The 16,674-nt window shown below is 38.1% G+C and overlaps 1 protein-coding gene across 1 annotated transcript in view; it reads right to left on the minus strand.

Moving 5' to 3' along the window:
- ATP10D (ATPase phospholipid transporting 10D (putative)) overlaps window positions 1–14,352 on the minus strand; it is a 166,564-nt gene extending 152,212 nt beyond the window's left edge. Inside the window, exon 1 of the mRNA XM_049886290.1 lies at window positions 14,087–14,352. The gene's annotated coding sequence lies outside the window, so the exon portion shown is untranslated. The remainder of the gene's footprint in view (window positions 1–14,086) is intronic.
- Between the last annotated feature and the right edge of the window lie 2,322 nt (window positions 14,353–16,674).

The following is a 16,674-nucleotide window of genomic DNA, read 5'->3' on the forward strand; positions in this document are numbered from 1 at the left end:
TCTTTGGTTAGAAAATCAGTAATATCAGATATCAACCCAAGACTAGAACACTGGGCAGAGCAACCAGAAGTCAACCCAGAGGGTGAAATCCAAAAAACAAGGCAAGATTATCAAAAAAAAAAAAAAAAAAAAAAAGCCCAAAACAGGGTAACAGCGATGTTAGTATATAAGAGAAGACAACATTAAAATAATAAAGGGGGACTAAGAAATATAATCATACACGTTCCATTTAGAGAGGAAGATACGGCAATACAAAGAAATAAAAGTTAGTTTTAAATTTAGAAAATTAAGGATAAATAATAAGCTAACAACAAAAGAGACAAACTATCCTACTCGTCAAAATAAAATACAAGGGAAAAATACAGACTCAGCAGAAACAAAATCAACAACAACAAATATGAGGAAAGGACAATATATAAAGAAAATCTACTCAGCACATAAAATCAAGTGGGAAAAAGAAACTGTCAACACACAAAAAAAGACATCAAAATGATAGCACTAAATTCATACCTATCCATAGTTACCCTGAATGTAAATGGACCAAATGTACCAATAAAGAGACAGAGAGTGGCAGAATGGATTAAAAAACACGATCCGTCTATATGCTGCCTACAAGAGACACACCTTAGACTTAGAGACACAAACAAACTAAAACTCAAAGGATGGAAAAAAAATATATCAAGCAAACAACAATCCAAAAAGAGCAGGAGTGGCAATAGTCATTTCTGACAAAAAAGACTTTAAAGTTAAATCCATCAGGAAGGGTAAGTAAAGACACTATATAATGATTAAGGGACAATACACGAAGACGATATAACCGTATTAAATATTTATGGACCCAGTGACAGGGCTGCAAGATACATAAAACAAACTCTATCCACGTTGAAAAGTGAGATAGACAGCTCCACAATAATAGTAGGAGACTTCAACACACTACTTTCGATGAAGGACAGGACATCCAGAAAGAAGCTCAATAAAAACACGGAAGATCTAAATGCCACAATCAACCAACTTGACCTTGTAGACATATACAGAACACTCCACCCAACAGCAACCAAGTATACTTCCTTTTCTAGTGCACATGGAACATTCTCTAGAATAGACCACATATTAGGTCATAAAGCAAGCCTTAGCAGAAACCAAAACATTGAAATATTACAAAGCATCTTCTCTGACCATAAGGCCATAAAAGTGGAAAGCAGTAACAGGAAAAGCAGGCAAAAGAAATCAAACACTTGGAAACGGAAAAATATCTTGCTCAAAAAAGACTGGATTAGAGAAGACATTAAGGATGGAATAAAGAAATTCAGAGAATCCAAAGAGAATGAAAACACTTTCTGTCAGAACCTTTGGGACAGAGCAAAAGCGGTGCTCAGAGGCCAATTTATATTAATAAATGCACACATCCAAAAAGAAGAAAGGGCCAAAATCAAAGCATTATCCCTACAACTTGAACAAATAGAAAGCCAAAAAAAGAAACCCACAGGCACCAGAAGAAAACAAATAAGAGGCGGGGCCAAGATGGCGGACTAGGTGGACGCTACCGCGGATCCGTCTTGCAACAAAGACTCAGAAAAACAAGTGAATCGATCACATACATAACAATCTACGAACCCTGAACAACAAACACAGATTTAGAGACGGAGAACGAACAAATACGGAGAGGCAGCGATTGTTTGCAGAGCCTGGAGCCAGCATACCAGACAGCGGATTTTCTGGAAAAACTAGTTTCCCAGTGATGGCTTGGAGACAGCAGTCCATATCAAACCACATAAAGAAGCAGACCACGACAGCTTCTCCAACCCCCCAAACAAAAGAATCAAAATCTTTCCCAAATGAAGATACAATCCTGGAATTATCAGATACAGAATATAAAAAAACTAATTTACAGAATGCTTCAAGACATCACAAACGAAATAAGGCAAGCTGCAGAAAAAGCCAAGGAACACACCGATAAAACTGTTGAAGAACTCAAAAAGATTATTCAAGAACATAGTGGAAAAATTAATAAGTTGCAAGAATCCATAGAGAGACAGCATGTAGAAATCCAAAAGATTAACAATAAAATTACAGAATTAGACAACGCAATAGGAAGTCAGAGGAGCAGACTCAAGCAATTAGAATGCAGACTGGGACATCTGGAGGACCAGGGAATCAACACCAACATAGCTGAAAAAAAATCAGATAAAAGAATTTAAAAAAATGAAGAAACCCTAAGAATCATGTGGGACTCTATCAAGAAGGATAACTTGCGAGTGATTGGAGTCCCAGAACAGGGAGGGGGGACAGAAAACACAGAGAAAATAGCTGAAGAACTCCTGACACAAAACTTCCCTGACATCATGAAAGACAAAAGGATATCTATCCAAGATGCTCATCGAACCCCATTTAAGACTGATCCAAAAAGAAAAACACCAAGACATATTATCATCAAACTCGCCAAAACCAAAGATAAACAGAAATTTTTAAAAGCGGCCAGGGAGAAAAGAAAGGTTTCCTTCAAGGGAGAATCAATAAGAATAAGTTCAGACTACTCAGCAGAAACCATGCAGGCAAGAAGGGAATGGGACGGCATATACAGAGCACTGAAGGAGAAAAACTGCCAGCCAAGGATCATATATCCAGCAAAACTCTCTCTGAAATATGAAGGCGAAATTAAGATATTTACAGATAAACACAAGTTTAGAGAATTTGCAAAAACCAAACCAAAGCTACAAGAAATACTAAAGGATATTGTTTGGTCAGAAAACCAATAATTTCAGATACCAGCACAATACAAGGTCACAAAATAGAATGTCCTGATATCAACTCAAATACGGAAATCACAAAAACAAACAAATTAAGATTAATTAAAAAAAAAAAACAATACACATAACAGGGAATCATGGAAGTCAATAGGTAAAAGATCACAATAATCAAAAAGAGGGACTAAATACAGGAGGCATTGAACTGCCATATGCAGAGTGATACAAGGCGATATAGAACGATACGTTAGGTTTTTACTTAGAAAAATAGGGGTAAATAATAAGGTAACCGCAAAAAGGTATAACAACTCCATATCTCAAGAAAAACGTAACGACTCAACTAACATAAAGTCAAACACTATGAAAATGAGGATCTCGCAATTTACCAAGAAAAACATCTCAGCACAAAAAAGTATGTGGAAAAATGAAATTGCCAACAACACACATGAAAAGGCATCAAAATGACAACACTAAAAACTTATTTATCTATAATTACGCTGAATGTAAATGGACTAAATGCACCAATAAAGAGACAGAGAGTCACGGACTGGATAAAGAAACACGATCCATCTATATGCTGCCTACAAGAGACACACCTTAGACTTAGAGACACAAACAAACTAAAACTCAAAGGATGGAAAAAAATATATCAAGCAAACAATAAGCAAAAAAGAAGAGCAGCAATATTAATTTCTGACAAAATAGACTTTAGACTTAAATCCACCACAAAGGATAAAGAAGGACACTACATAATGATAAAAGGGACAATTGATCAGGAAGACATAATCATATTAAATATTTATGCACCCAATGACAGGGCTGCAAGATCATAAATCAAATTTTAACAGAATTGAAAAGTGAGATAGACACCTCCACAATTATAGTAGGAGACTTCAACACACCACTATCAGAGAAGGACAGGACATCCAGTAAGAAGCTCAATAGAGACACGGAAGACCTACTAACAACAATCAACCAACTTGACCTCATTGACTTATACAGAACTCTCCACCCAACTGCTGCAAAATATACTTTTTTTTCTAGCGCACATGGAACATTCTCTAGAATAGACCACATATTAGGTCATAAAACAAACCTTTGCAGAGTCCAAAACATCGAAATATTACAAAGCATCTTCTCAGACCACAAGGCAATAAAACTAGAAATCAATAACAGAAAAACTAGGGAAAAGAAATCAAATACTTGGAAAATGAACAATACCCTCCTGAAAAAAGACTGGGTTATAGAAGACATCAAGGAGGGAATAAGAAAATTCATAGAAAGCAACGAGAATGAAAATACTTCCTATCAAAACCTCTGGGACACAGCAAAAGCAGTGCTCAGAGGCCAATTTATATCGATAAATGCACACATACAAAAAGAAGAAAGAGCCAAAATCAGAGAACTGTCCCGACAACTTGAACAAATAGAAACTGAGCAACAAAAGAACCCATCAGGCACCAGAAGAAAACAAATAATAAAAATTAGAGCTGAACTAAATGAATTAGAGAACAGAAAAACAATGGAAAGAATTAACAAAGCCAAAAGCTGGTTCTTTGAAAAAATTAACAAAATTGATAAACCATTGGCTAGACTGACTAAAGAAATACAGGAAAGGAAACAAATAACCCGAATAAGAAACGAGAAGGACCACATCACAACAGAACCAAATGAAATTAAAAGAATCATTTCAGATTACTACAAAAAATTGTACTCTAACAGATTCGAAAACCTAGAAGAAATGGATGAATTCTTGGAAAAACACTACCTACCTAAACTAACACATTCAGAAGTAGAACAACTAAATAGACCCATAACAAAAAAAGAGATTGAAACGGTAATCAAAAAACTTCCAACAAAAAAAAGCCCTGGCCCGGACGGCTTCACTGCAGAGTTCTACCAAACTTTCAGAGAAGAGTTAACACCACTACTACTGAAGGTATTTCAAAACATAGAAAATGACGGAATACTACCCAACTCATTCTATGAAGCCACCATCTCCCTGATACCAAAACCAGGTAAAGACATTACAAAAAAAGAAAATTACAGACCTATATCCCTCATGAACATAGATGCAAAAATCCTCAACAAAATTCTAGCCAATAGAATCCAACAACACATCAAAAAAATAATTCACCCTGATCAAGTGGGATTTATACCAGGTATGCAAGGTTGGTTTAATATCAGAAAAACCATTAATGTAATCCATCACATAAATAAAACAAAAGATAAAAACCACATGATCTTATCAATTGATGCAGAAAAGGCATTTGACAAAGTCCAACACCCATTTATGATAAAAACTCTTACCAAAATAGGAATTGAAGGAAAATTCCTCAACATAATAAAGGGCATCTATGCAAAGCCAACAGCCAATATCACTCTAAATGGAGAGAACCTGAAAGCATTTCCCTTGAGAACGGGAACCAGACAAGGATGCCCTTTATCACTGCTCTTATTCAACATCGTACTTGAAGTCCTAGCCAGGGCAATTAGGCTAGAGAAAGAAATAAAGGGTATCCGGATTGGCAAGGAGGAAGTAAAGTTATCACTATTTGCAGATGACATGATCTTATACACAGAAAACCCTAAGGAATCCTCCAGAAAACTACTGAAACTAATAGAAGAGTTTGGCAGAGTCTCAGGTTATAAAATGAACACACAAAAATCACTTGGATTCCTCTACATCAACAAAAAGAACACCGAAGAGGAAATAACCAAATCAATACCATTCACAGTAGCCCCCAAGAAGATAAAATACTTAGGAATAAATCTTACCAAGGATGTAAAAGACCTATACAAAGAAAACTACAAAGCTCTACTACAAGAAATTCAAAAGGACATACTTAAGTGGAAAAACATACCTTGCTCATGGATAGGAAGACTTAACATAGTAAAAATGCCTATTCTACCAAAAGCCATCTATACATATAATGCACTTCCGATCCAAATTCCAATGTCATATTTTAAGGGCATAGAGAAACAAATCACCAATTTCATATGGAAGGGAAAGAAGCCCCGGATAAGCAAAGCATTACTGAAAAAGAAGAAGAAAGTGGGAGGCCTCAATCTACCTGATTTCAGAACCTATTATACAGCCACAGTAGTCAAAACAGCCTGGTACTGGTACAACAGGCACATAGACCAATGGAACAGAATTGAGAACCCAGATATAAATCCATCCACGTATGAGCAGCTGATATTTGACAAAGGCCCAGTGTCAGTTAATTGGGGAAAAGATAGTCTTTTTAACAAATGGTGCTGGCATTACTGGATATCCATTTGCAAAAAAATGAAACAGGACCCATACCTCACACCATGCACAAAAACTAACTCCAAGTGGATCAAAGACCTAAACATAAAGACTAAAACGATAAAGATCATGGAAGAAAAAATAGGGACAACGTTAGGAGCCCTAATACAAGGCATAAACAGAATACAAAACATTACCAAAAATGATGAAGAGAAACCCGATAACTGGGAGCTCCTAAAAATCAAACATCTATGCTCATCTAAAGACTTCACCAAAAGAGTAAAAAGACCACCTACAGACTGGGAAAGAATTTTCAGCTATGACATCTCAGACCAGCGCCTGATCTCTAAAATCTACATGATTCTGTCAAAACTCAACCACAAAAAGACAAACAACCCAATCAAGAAGTGGGCAAAGGATACGAACACACGTTTCACTAAAGAAGATATTCAGGCAGCCAACAGATACATGAGAAAATGCTCTCGATCATTAGCCATTAGAGAAATGCAAATTAAAACTACGATGAGATTCCATCTCACACCAACAAGGCTGGCATTAATCCAAAAAACACCAAATAATAAATGTTGGAGAGGCTGCGGAGAGATTGGAACTCTTATACACTGCTGGTGGGAATGTAAAATGGTACAACCACTTTGGAAATCTATCTGGCGTTATCTTAAACAGTTAGAAATAGAACTACCATACAACCCAGAAATCCCTCTCCTCGGAATATACCCTAGAGATACAAGAGCCTTCACACAAACAGATATATGCACACCCATGTTTATTGCAGCTCTGTTTACAATAGCAAAGAGCTGGAAGCAACCAAGGTGTCCATCAATGGATGAATGGGTAAATAAATTGTGGTATATTCACACAATGGAATACTACGCATCGATAAAGAACAGTGACGAATCTGTGAAACGTTTCATAACATGGAGGAACCTGAAAGGCATTATGCTTAGTGAAATTAGTCAGAGGCAAAAGGACAAATATTGTATAAGACCACTATTATAAGATCTTGAGAAACAGTAAAAACTGAGAAGAACACATACTTTTGTGGTTACGAAGGGGGGAGGGAGGGAGGGAGGGAGAGGGTTTTTTATTGATTAATCAGTAGATAAGAACCGCTTTGGGTGAAGGGAAAGACAACACTCAACACATGGAAGGTCAGCTCAATTGGACTGGACCAAAAGCAAAGAAGTTTCCAGGATAAAATGAATGCTTCAAAAGTCAGCGGAGCAAGCGCGGGGGTCTGGGGAACATGGTTTGAGGGGACTTCTATGTCAATTGGCAAAATAATTCCATTATGAAAACATTCTGCATCCCACTTTGAAATGTGGCGTCTGGGGTCTTAAATGCTAACAAGCGGCCATCTAAGATGCATCAATTGGTCTCAACCCACCTGGAGCAAAGGAAAATGAAGAACACCAAGGTCACACGACAACTAGGACCCCAAGAGACAGAAAGGGCCACATGAACCAGAGACCTACATCATCCTGAGACCAGAAGAACTAGTTGGTGCCTGGCCACAATCGATGACTGCCCTGACAGGGAGCACAACAGAGAACTCCTTAGGGAACAGGAGATCAGTGGGATGCAGACCCCAAATTCTCATAAAAAGACCATACTTAATGGTCTGACTGAGACTAGAGGAATTCCGGCGGCCATGCTCCCCAGACCTTCAGTCGGCACAGGACAGGAACCATCCCCGAAGACAACTCATCAGACATGAAAGGGACTGGTCAGCGGATGGGAGAGAGATGCTGATGAAGAGTGAGCTAATTATATCAGGTGGACACTTGAGAGTGTGTTGGCAGCTCTTGTCTGGAGGGGGGATGGGAGGATAGAGAGAGAGGGAAGCTGGCAAAATTGTCATGAAAGGAGAAACTGAAAGGGCTGACTCAATAGGGGAAGAGCAGGTGGGAGTACGGAGTAAGATGTATGTAAACTTAGATGTGACAGACTGATTGGATTTGTAAACGTTCACTTGAAGCTTAATAAAAGTTAATAAAAAAAAAAGAAAACAATAAAAATTAGAGCTGAACTAAATGAAATAGAAAACAGAAAAAACAATTGAAAGAATTAGCAAGACCAAAAGCTGGTTTTTTGGAAAAAAACAACAAAATTGATAAACCACTGGCCAAAATGACAAAAGAAAAACAGGAGAGGAAGCAAATAACCTGAATAAGAAATGAGATGGGCGATATTACAACAGACCCAACGAAATTAAAAGAATCATATCAGATTACTATGAAAAACTATACTTGAATTAGAAAACCTAGAAGAAATGGATGAATTCCTAGAAACACACTACCTACCTAAACTAACACAAACAGAGGTAGAACAACTAAATAGACCCATAACAGAAGGAGATTGAAAAGGTAATGAAAAAGCTCCCATCAAAAAAAAAGTCCTGGTCTGGATGGCTTCACTGCAGAGTTCTACCAAACTTTCAGAGAAGAGTTAACACCACTACTACTAAAGGTATTTCAGAGCATAGAAAAGGATGGAATATTCCCAAACTCATTCTGAGGCCACCATATCCCTGATACCAAAACCAGGTAAAGACACCACAAGAAAAGAAAATTATAGACCTATGCCCCTCGTGAACGTAGACGCAAAAATCCTCAACAAAATTCTAGCCAATAGAATTCAACAACATATCAAAAAAATAATTCACCATGACCAAGTGGGATTCATACCAGGTATGCAAGGATGGTTCAACATTAGAAAAACAATTAATGTAATCCATCACATAAATTCAAAAAAAGACAAGAATCACATGAATTTATCAATTGATGCAGAAAAGGCATTTGACAAAGTTCAACACTCATTCATGATAAAAACTCTCAGCAAAATAGGAATAGAAGGAAAATTCCTCAACATAATAAAGGGCATTTATACAAAGCCAACAGCCAACATCACCCTAAATGGAGAGAGCCTGAAAATATTCCCATTGAGATCGGGAACCAGACAAGGATGCCCTTTATCACCGCTCTTATTCAACATTGTCTTGGAGGTCCTAGCCAGAGCAATTAGGCTAGATAAAGAAATAAAGGGCATCCAGATTGGCAAGGAAGAAATAAAAGTATCTCTATTTGCAGATGACATGATCTTATACACAGAAAACCCTAGTGAATCCTCCAGAAAACTACTGAAACTAATAGAAGAGTTCAGCAGAGTATTGGGATCCAAGATAAACATACAAAAATAAGTTGGATTCTTCTACACCAACAAAAAGAACATCAAAGAGGAAATTACCAAATCAATGTCATTTACAGTAGCCCCCAAGAAGATAAAATACTTAGAAATAAATCTTACCAGAGATGTAAAAGACTCATACAAAGAAAACTATAGTACACTTCTGCAAGAAACCAAGAGAGACTTATATAAGTGGATGAACATACTTTGCTCGTGGATGGGAAGACTTAACATTATAAAAATGTCTATTCTACCAAAAGCAATCTATACATTTAATGCAATTCTGATCCAAATCCCAATGACATTCTTTAATGAGATGGAGAAACAAATCACCAACTTCATATGGAAGGGAAAGAGGCCCCGGATAAATAAGACATTACTGAAAAAGAAGAACAAAGTGGGAGGCCTTACTTTACCTGATTTGAGAACTGATTATACCACCACAGTAGTCAAAACAGCCTGCTACTGGTACAACAGATACATGTACCAATGGAACAGTATTGAGATTCCAGACATAAATCCGTCCACATATGAGCAGTTGATACTTGACAAAGGCCCCAAAACAGTTAAATGGGGAAAAGACAGTCTTTTTAACAAATGGTGCTGGCATAACTGGATATCCATCTGCAAAAAAATGAAACAGGACCCATACCTCACCCCATGCACAAAAACTAGCTCAAAATGGATCAAAGACCTAAATATAAAATCTAAAATGATAAAGATCATGGAAGTAAAAATAGGGACAATGTTAGCAGCCCTAATACATGGCATAAACAGTATACAAAACATTATAAAGAATGTAGAAGAAAAACTAGATAACTGGGAACTCCTAAAAATCAAACACCTATGCTCATCCAAAGACTTCACCAAAAGAGTGAAAAGACTACCTACAGACTGGGAAAAAGTTTTTAGCTATGACATTTCTGATCAGCACCTGCTCTCTAAAATCTACATGATACTGCAAAAACTCAACTGCAAAAAGACAAATAACCCAATTAAAAAATGGGCGAAAGATATGAATGGACACTTCACTAAAGAAGAAACTCAGGTAGCTAGCAGATATATGAGGAAATGTTTCCAATCACTAGCCATTAGAGAAATGCAAATCAAAACTACAATGAGATTTCATCTTACTCCAACAAGGCTGGTATTAATCCAAAAAACACAAAATAATAAATGTTAGAGAGGCTGTGGAGAGACTGGAACACTTACACATGGCTGCTGGGAATGTAAAATGGTACGACCACTTTGGAAATCGATTTGGCGCTTCCTTAAAAAGCTACAAATAGAACTACCATTCAATCCAGCAATCCCACTCCTTGGAATATATCCTACAGAAATAAGAGCCTTTACACGAACTGCTATATGCACACCCATGTTTATTGCAGCACTGTTTACAATAGCAATAAGATGGAAGCAACCAAGGTGCCCATCAATGGATGAATGGATAAATAAATCATGGTATATTCACACAATGGAATACTACGCATCAATAAAGAACAGTGAGGAATCTGTGAAACATTTCATAACATGGAGGAACCTGGATGACATTATGCTGAGTGAAATTAGTCAGTTGCAAAAGGTCAAATATTGTATAAGACCACTATTATAAGAACTTGAGAAATAGTTAAAACTGAGAAGAAAACCTTTTTTTGTGGTTACGCGAGGAGCGGAGGGAGGGAAGGTGGGAGAGGGGCATTCACTAATTAGATAGTAGGTAAGAACTACTTTAGGTGAAGTGAAAGACAGCACACAATACAGGGGAGGTCAGCACAATTGGACTAAATCAAAAGCAAAGAAGTTTCCTGAATAAACTGAATGCTTTGAAGGCCAGCGTAGCAGGGGCAGGGGTTTGGGGACCATGGTTTCAGGGGACATCTAAGTCAACTGGCATAATAAAATCTAGTAAGAAAACATTCTGCATCCCACTTTGAAGAGATGCGTCTGGGGTCTTAAATGCTAGCAAGCAGCCATCTAAGATGCATCAATTGGTCTCAACCCATCTGGATCAAAAGACAATGAAGAACACCAAGGACACAAGGTGATAACGAGCCCAAGAGACAGAAAGGGCCACATAAACAAGAATCTACATCATCCTGAGACCAGAAGAACTAGATGGTGCCCGGCTACAACTGATGACTGCCCTGACAGGGAACACAACAGAGAACCCCTGAGGAGCAGGAGAGCAGTGGGATGCAGACCCCAAATTCTCATAAGACCAGACTTAATGGTCTGTCTGAGGCTAGAAGGACCCCGGTGGTCATGGCCCCCAGACCTTCTGTTGGCCCAGGACAGGAACCATTTCCGAAGCCAACTCTTCAGACATGGATTGGACTGGACAATGGGTTGGAGAGGGTTGCTGGTGAGGAGTGAGCTTCTTGGGTCAGGTGGACACTTGAGACTATGTTGGCATCTCCTGCCTGGAGGGGAGATGAGAGGGTGGAGGGGTTTAGAAGCTGGTGAAATGGACCGAAAAGAGAGAGTGGAGGGAGACAGTGGGCTGTCTCACTAGGGGGAGAGTAATTGGGAGTAGGTAGCAAGGTGTATACGGGTTTTTGTGTGAGAGACTACTTGATTTGTAAACTTTCACTTAAAGCACAATAAAAATTATTAAAAAAAGATAATATAGTATTAAATCTTGCCCTTCTTTCAATATATTGCAAGCATCTTTCTGCATCATTAAAATAAAAAAAAAAAATTGGTAAATGAATTTTACCAGTACGTATTAGTACATTGATTCATTTAAATATTTTGCCATGGGGGAGGCAGTTATTTTCTTTCCAACATTTTTGTAATCACATTATAGAAAATAGTACATTAATTCATTTAAATATTTTGCCATGGGGGAGGCAGTTATTTTCTTTCCAACATTTTTGTAATCACATTATAGATAATATCGTAATGAACATATTCATTTATAAGTCTTCATATGGAATTAAGATGATTTCCTTGGATTATATTTCTAGACTCAGGATTACTGGGTCAAAGGGTGTAAATATTTCCAAGTTCTAATACATTGGCAGTTCAAATCTGACAGGCGCTCCTTGGAAACTCTACGGGGCAGTTCTACTCCGTCCTGTAGGGTCCCCATGAATCGGAATCGACTCGACGACACTGGTTTTTTTTTTTTTAAATACATAATATTGCCTTGAATAGCTGTATTAATGTACCCTTCATTAAGCAACATAAAATATTCCAGTAAGGCCACAACTTTTCTTCGAAACTACTATCACCATTCCTTCTTACTCTTATTGGTGGTGCAAACAGTTAAGCGCTCTACTACTAATCAAAATGTTGGCAGTTCCAACCCACCCGGAGGCACCTCAAAGGACAGGTCTAGCGATTTGCTGTCAAAAGGTCACAGCCTTGAAATGTGGACAATTTTAACTCCTAGTTTTTAAAAGTACAGTTGTCTACCAGATGAATCTTCTTTGTGTTGTACTATAAATTATAATCAAATCCTGAGCATTTTCCCAATAATATCAAAGTAAATAATATCCTACTCAATTTCTATTTAGTTATTAGGTAATTTCATTGTATTGAAAAAATATTGTTCTTGCTACTTCAAGACCAAAGACTCCAGACATCCCTGTACAGACTGCTTAGATGCTCTTTCTCATACAATTTAGCAAATGTTAAATTAGCAGCTACAATGTTATTTTTAAAACTCCCTAAAACTTTTTGAATGGTGACAAGTCATTCTTTAGAATGGATAGCATGATCTCATTTGAAAACAAAACAAAACTATCTGAATGTAGATATGAGGTATGAATTTGTAATGAGACCAGAAACAAGTCCGGAAGGAGCAGTTACTAGCTCTTGGGGTGGACTGGAGTGATGGATCACTCTGGGATACTGTATGAGTTTACTCTGTTACAATTATCATGTGGTACTTTTGTGATCTTAACACATGCCAACCAAAATTTTTTTATGAGGCTACTCTTCACAGGAATGTAATCACTCCTTTGGAGTTGCTTTTCTAATACAGTAATACTGGTGGATAAAGAGCCCCTACTCCTGTTTTTTTTTTTACTCCTGTTGGTCCATCTTTCAATGTGAATAAGAGTCTGAGGCTTGGTCCAAAGCTATAGAAGAGCTTTTCTCTTTGCAAAGAATTTGCTTGCAAAGAAGCAAGAAGAAACTCTGGTTTCATTTAGATCACATTTCTAAACACCCTAGCTAACCTGCCCTTACGAGTAAAAGAAGCTTCAATACATTCTTTCTAAAAGGCACAGGTAGCTCCGGAGTCATCAGTAAGATCCTGTAGACAGGAGAGCTTCCCTGACCAACCAGATGTCTGCCCACCGCACATACTAAAACATAAGTTTTATAATGCAAGATGAAGGGTGCCCAAACAACTATTAAGTTCTTCAAAGTTTGTGTTTTGGGGGGAAGAATGCGAACTTTAAGGTAGTACTTCAAAAACTATTTCTGAGTAAGCTCTAACACAAACACCTTTTCCTTCCTAAGGAATCAACGCGTGATTTATTTACTGGGTTACATTTTCAACACCCTTTTTCTTCATCACCTTTGGAGCAGATAGCCAAAATTGTTTTAAACTGCACGATTTCACAACGGGATGACGGGTTTTTACGTGTGTGTGCGCATAATTTACCTTTATACAAATCCCAGCATTCAGAATAAATAAAATAATTACCCTTCATAAATCAAATGACTGAATATGGTGTGATTTTGGAGGCTTCTCTCTCTTTTTTTTTTTTTAAGTTCAATAACAGCCCTGAACTCTAGTTTTAAGCCTTTTTATCACATGTCTCGCTTATACGGAACCTGAACACGATTATGCACAGACAGGGGGTGGATGGGAGGGTGGATAAAGACGGAAAAGGCAGAGAAATAGTCAAAGGGTTCACTCGTTCACTCTTACCAATTCCTCTCTCGGCGCACATCACAGCATGACGATCACAAGTCCGGAGATGCAAGAAAAGAACAAAGCACAAATCCGAAGGGCGGGGGCGGGTTATGCCTGTAGACCAGCCATTTGCCTTTTAAGAAAAATCTTCTTTTAAGAATAAAACTCTTCTCAGCTCTGAATCTCAGCTGCCAGAACCGAGCCCGAACTCGGTCAGAGCCTGCGACCTCCTTCTCCCCTCTCTTCCTGGGCTCTCAGCCCCGGCACAGGGGCAGCCGGAGTTTCCGCCAACAGCCAATCGCCCGCTCCGCCTTCCATGACGTCATCAGGAGGCGGGGCCTGGCTCCTCAGTTCCAGCTGTTGAACTGAGCAGCCCATCTGCCCAGCACAGATGCCCCACTGGCCGCGAGTCCCTACAGTCCCACCTCTGACACGTTACAGCACAGATTGCCTACGATTGAGGGTTTGGTTCTTTCTTGCTTTGCTGCAATTTTGTTTAACCATTCACGTATTTACCTAGACTTTAAATACTTGGCAGTTATTTATTGAAAGGTTAAAGAACCAAGCCTAAAAATCTAAAATGTAATGTTATTGTTTTATAACTAGAAAAGAAAGTGAAAATAAAGACCATGGTTCTGATTTGGTCTTTTTCTCATTCCTTGTCTTTCTCTTCTCTCACTCAGGAGAATGTGGCTTTGGTCAGGGTCTGTTGGGCTTTAAATTTACCATTTTTATTTTTTTAATTTTTATTCCTAAATAAATTCCAACAACCTGTCCCGTCTTTCAAAACTTTTGACCAGCTATGTGCTTTGACTGAGAAAGGGAAAAGCTATTTGGAGAAGGCAGAAGTCACTGTGCCAATAACTCAGACCAAACCTACTATAAATTACTGGCTGTAGGTTGTTTTATCTCACAAAAATAAAAATCAAGGGTGGGTTGTGTCTATCTCCCATTTCCTCAAATATGTAAGTGACAGAAAAAAATTAAATGGTCCTGCAAATGTTTCACTACAAGTGAAGAGCTCAGTGGAACAGACTGATGAAGCTGATTGGGAGACCTGAAGACTCTCTGAGACCATACTGGAGAGGCTCAACAAGTTCTGGCATCCACTGAGAAGGTGCCTCTCCCAGAGGGGGAGAAACAAGTTCTGGGTGTGGCTTCCCCCACGCCCTATTAGGGAAACCTCTCTGCAGGCAAGGGCAATCTCCGGAGTTCAGTCAACTCAGGGAATACACCCAGCCAGCCTAGCAGACTGTGAATTACGTGGTCTCGAAATACCTGGCAGTACTAGCACTTTTTGGAGTTATGTGAGTGTTCCTAATTTAAGGTGAAAGAAATTTCCCATCTGAAAGCCAGGATTAAAACTTCAGAGGGACCTCTCTGAGCCCCTCAGTCAGCACTGATGTTGTAACCTCGGTAGAGGACTTACTAGGAAGAGGTATATCAGGACAATTCAGGGTTGGAGCTGGCGTTTGCGGCCTGTTTGGATTGCTTAAATCAGTGGTTCTAACTCACTACATAGAGTCACCAGGGGAGCTTGGTGCCAGGGCCCCACCCAGACCAATTAAACCTGAATCTCTGAAGGTGAGGCTATGGCAATTTTTTTTTTTCTTCTCCCTCCCTCTCTCTCTTTTAGCTCCACGGGTAATTTTAATATGGAGCAAGTGTTGAAAATCACTAGTCAAGATTTAGATCTTTGTCTTGGAGGAAAATTCAAGTTATATTTAAGTGAAAAGAAAATGCAATTGCAGAATAATGTGAGACATTTTTGTAAAACAACAAAAATTATTTTCTTAGAGGAAAATCCATGTTATATTCCAGTGAAAAAATGCAACTAGTAGAATAACATGAAACACTTTTGTAATACAACAACTTATCCATATATGTGTAGTATATATTATTGTTGTTAGCTGCCATTGAGTTGGCCCCTGACTCCTGGGGACCCTGTGTGTTAATGAGTGGAACTGCTCTCTGTGGAGTCTTCCTGGCTGTAATCTTTACAGAAGCAGGCTTTTTCTTCTGCAGAGTGGCTGGGTGGGTTCAAATCACCAACCTCTGGGTTACCAACTGATCGCAAACTGCTTGTGCCACCCAGCCTCCTTATATATTTGTAAATAAAATATAGAAAACATGTGGCAGGATGCACATCAAAACTGTTTACTCAGTGAGGGAAGGATGAGAGAGTGTGGAGAGATTACTAGCTTTCTATTTGTGTCTGCATCATTTGACTGAATCAAGGGAATGTGTACCACTTCTATAATTTGAATATATTTAATCAAATTTTTAAAACTCATATTTATGAATGCCATTGCAAACAACTACTATCGAAATTTTTTTTTTTTGCAAATGTACCTCTAATATCCAATTTTCCTTTTAATGCTATTTTCATTTTGTAAAAAAAAAAAAAATCTTTGACTAAGACATTACTTACTGAAATGTATATTGATCCACACAGTCATTTCTAAACTTAAAAAAAAATCCTTCCAATAGGTATCCTTTCATGTAATTTCTGAAATATATTCAATTTTTCTGTACGTATCATCTCATGAAGTTTTTAAAAAATAATACGCAAAGTATATAAGATAGATATGAGGTAATTTCAT

This window comes from Elephas maximus, chromosome 5 (assembly GCF_024166365.1).
Source record: "Elephas maximus indicus isolate mEleMax1 chromosome 5, mEleMax1 primary haplotype, whole genome shotgun sequence".
Taxonomy (NCBI): domain Eukaryota; kingdom Metazoa; phylum Chordata; class Mammalia; order Proboscidea; family Elephantidae; genus Elephas; species Elephas maximus.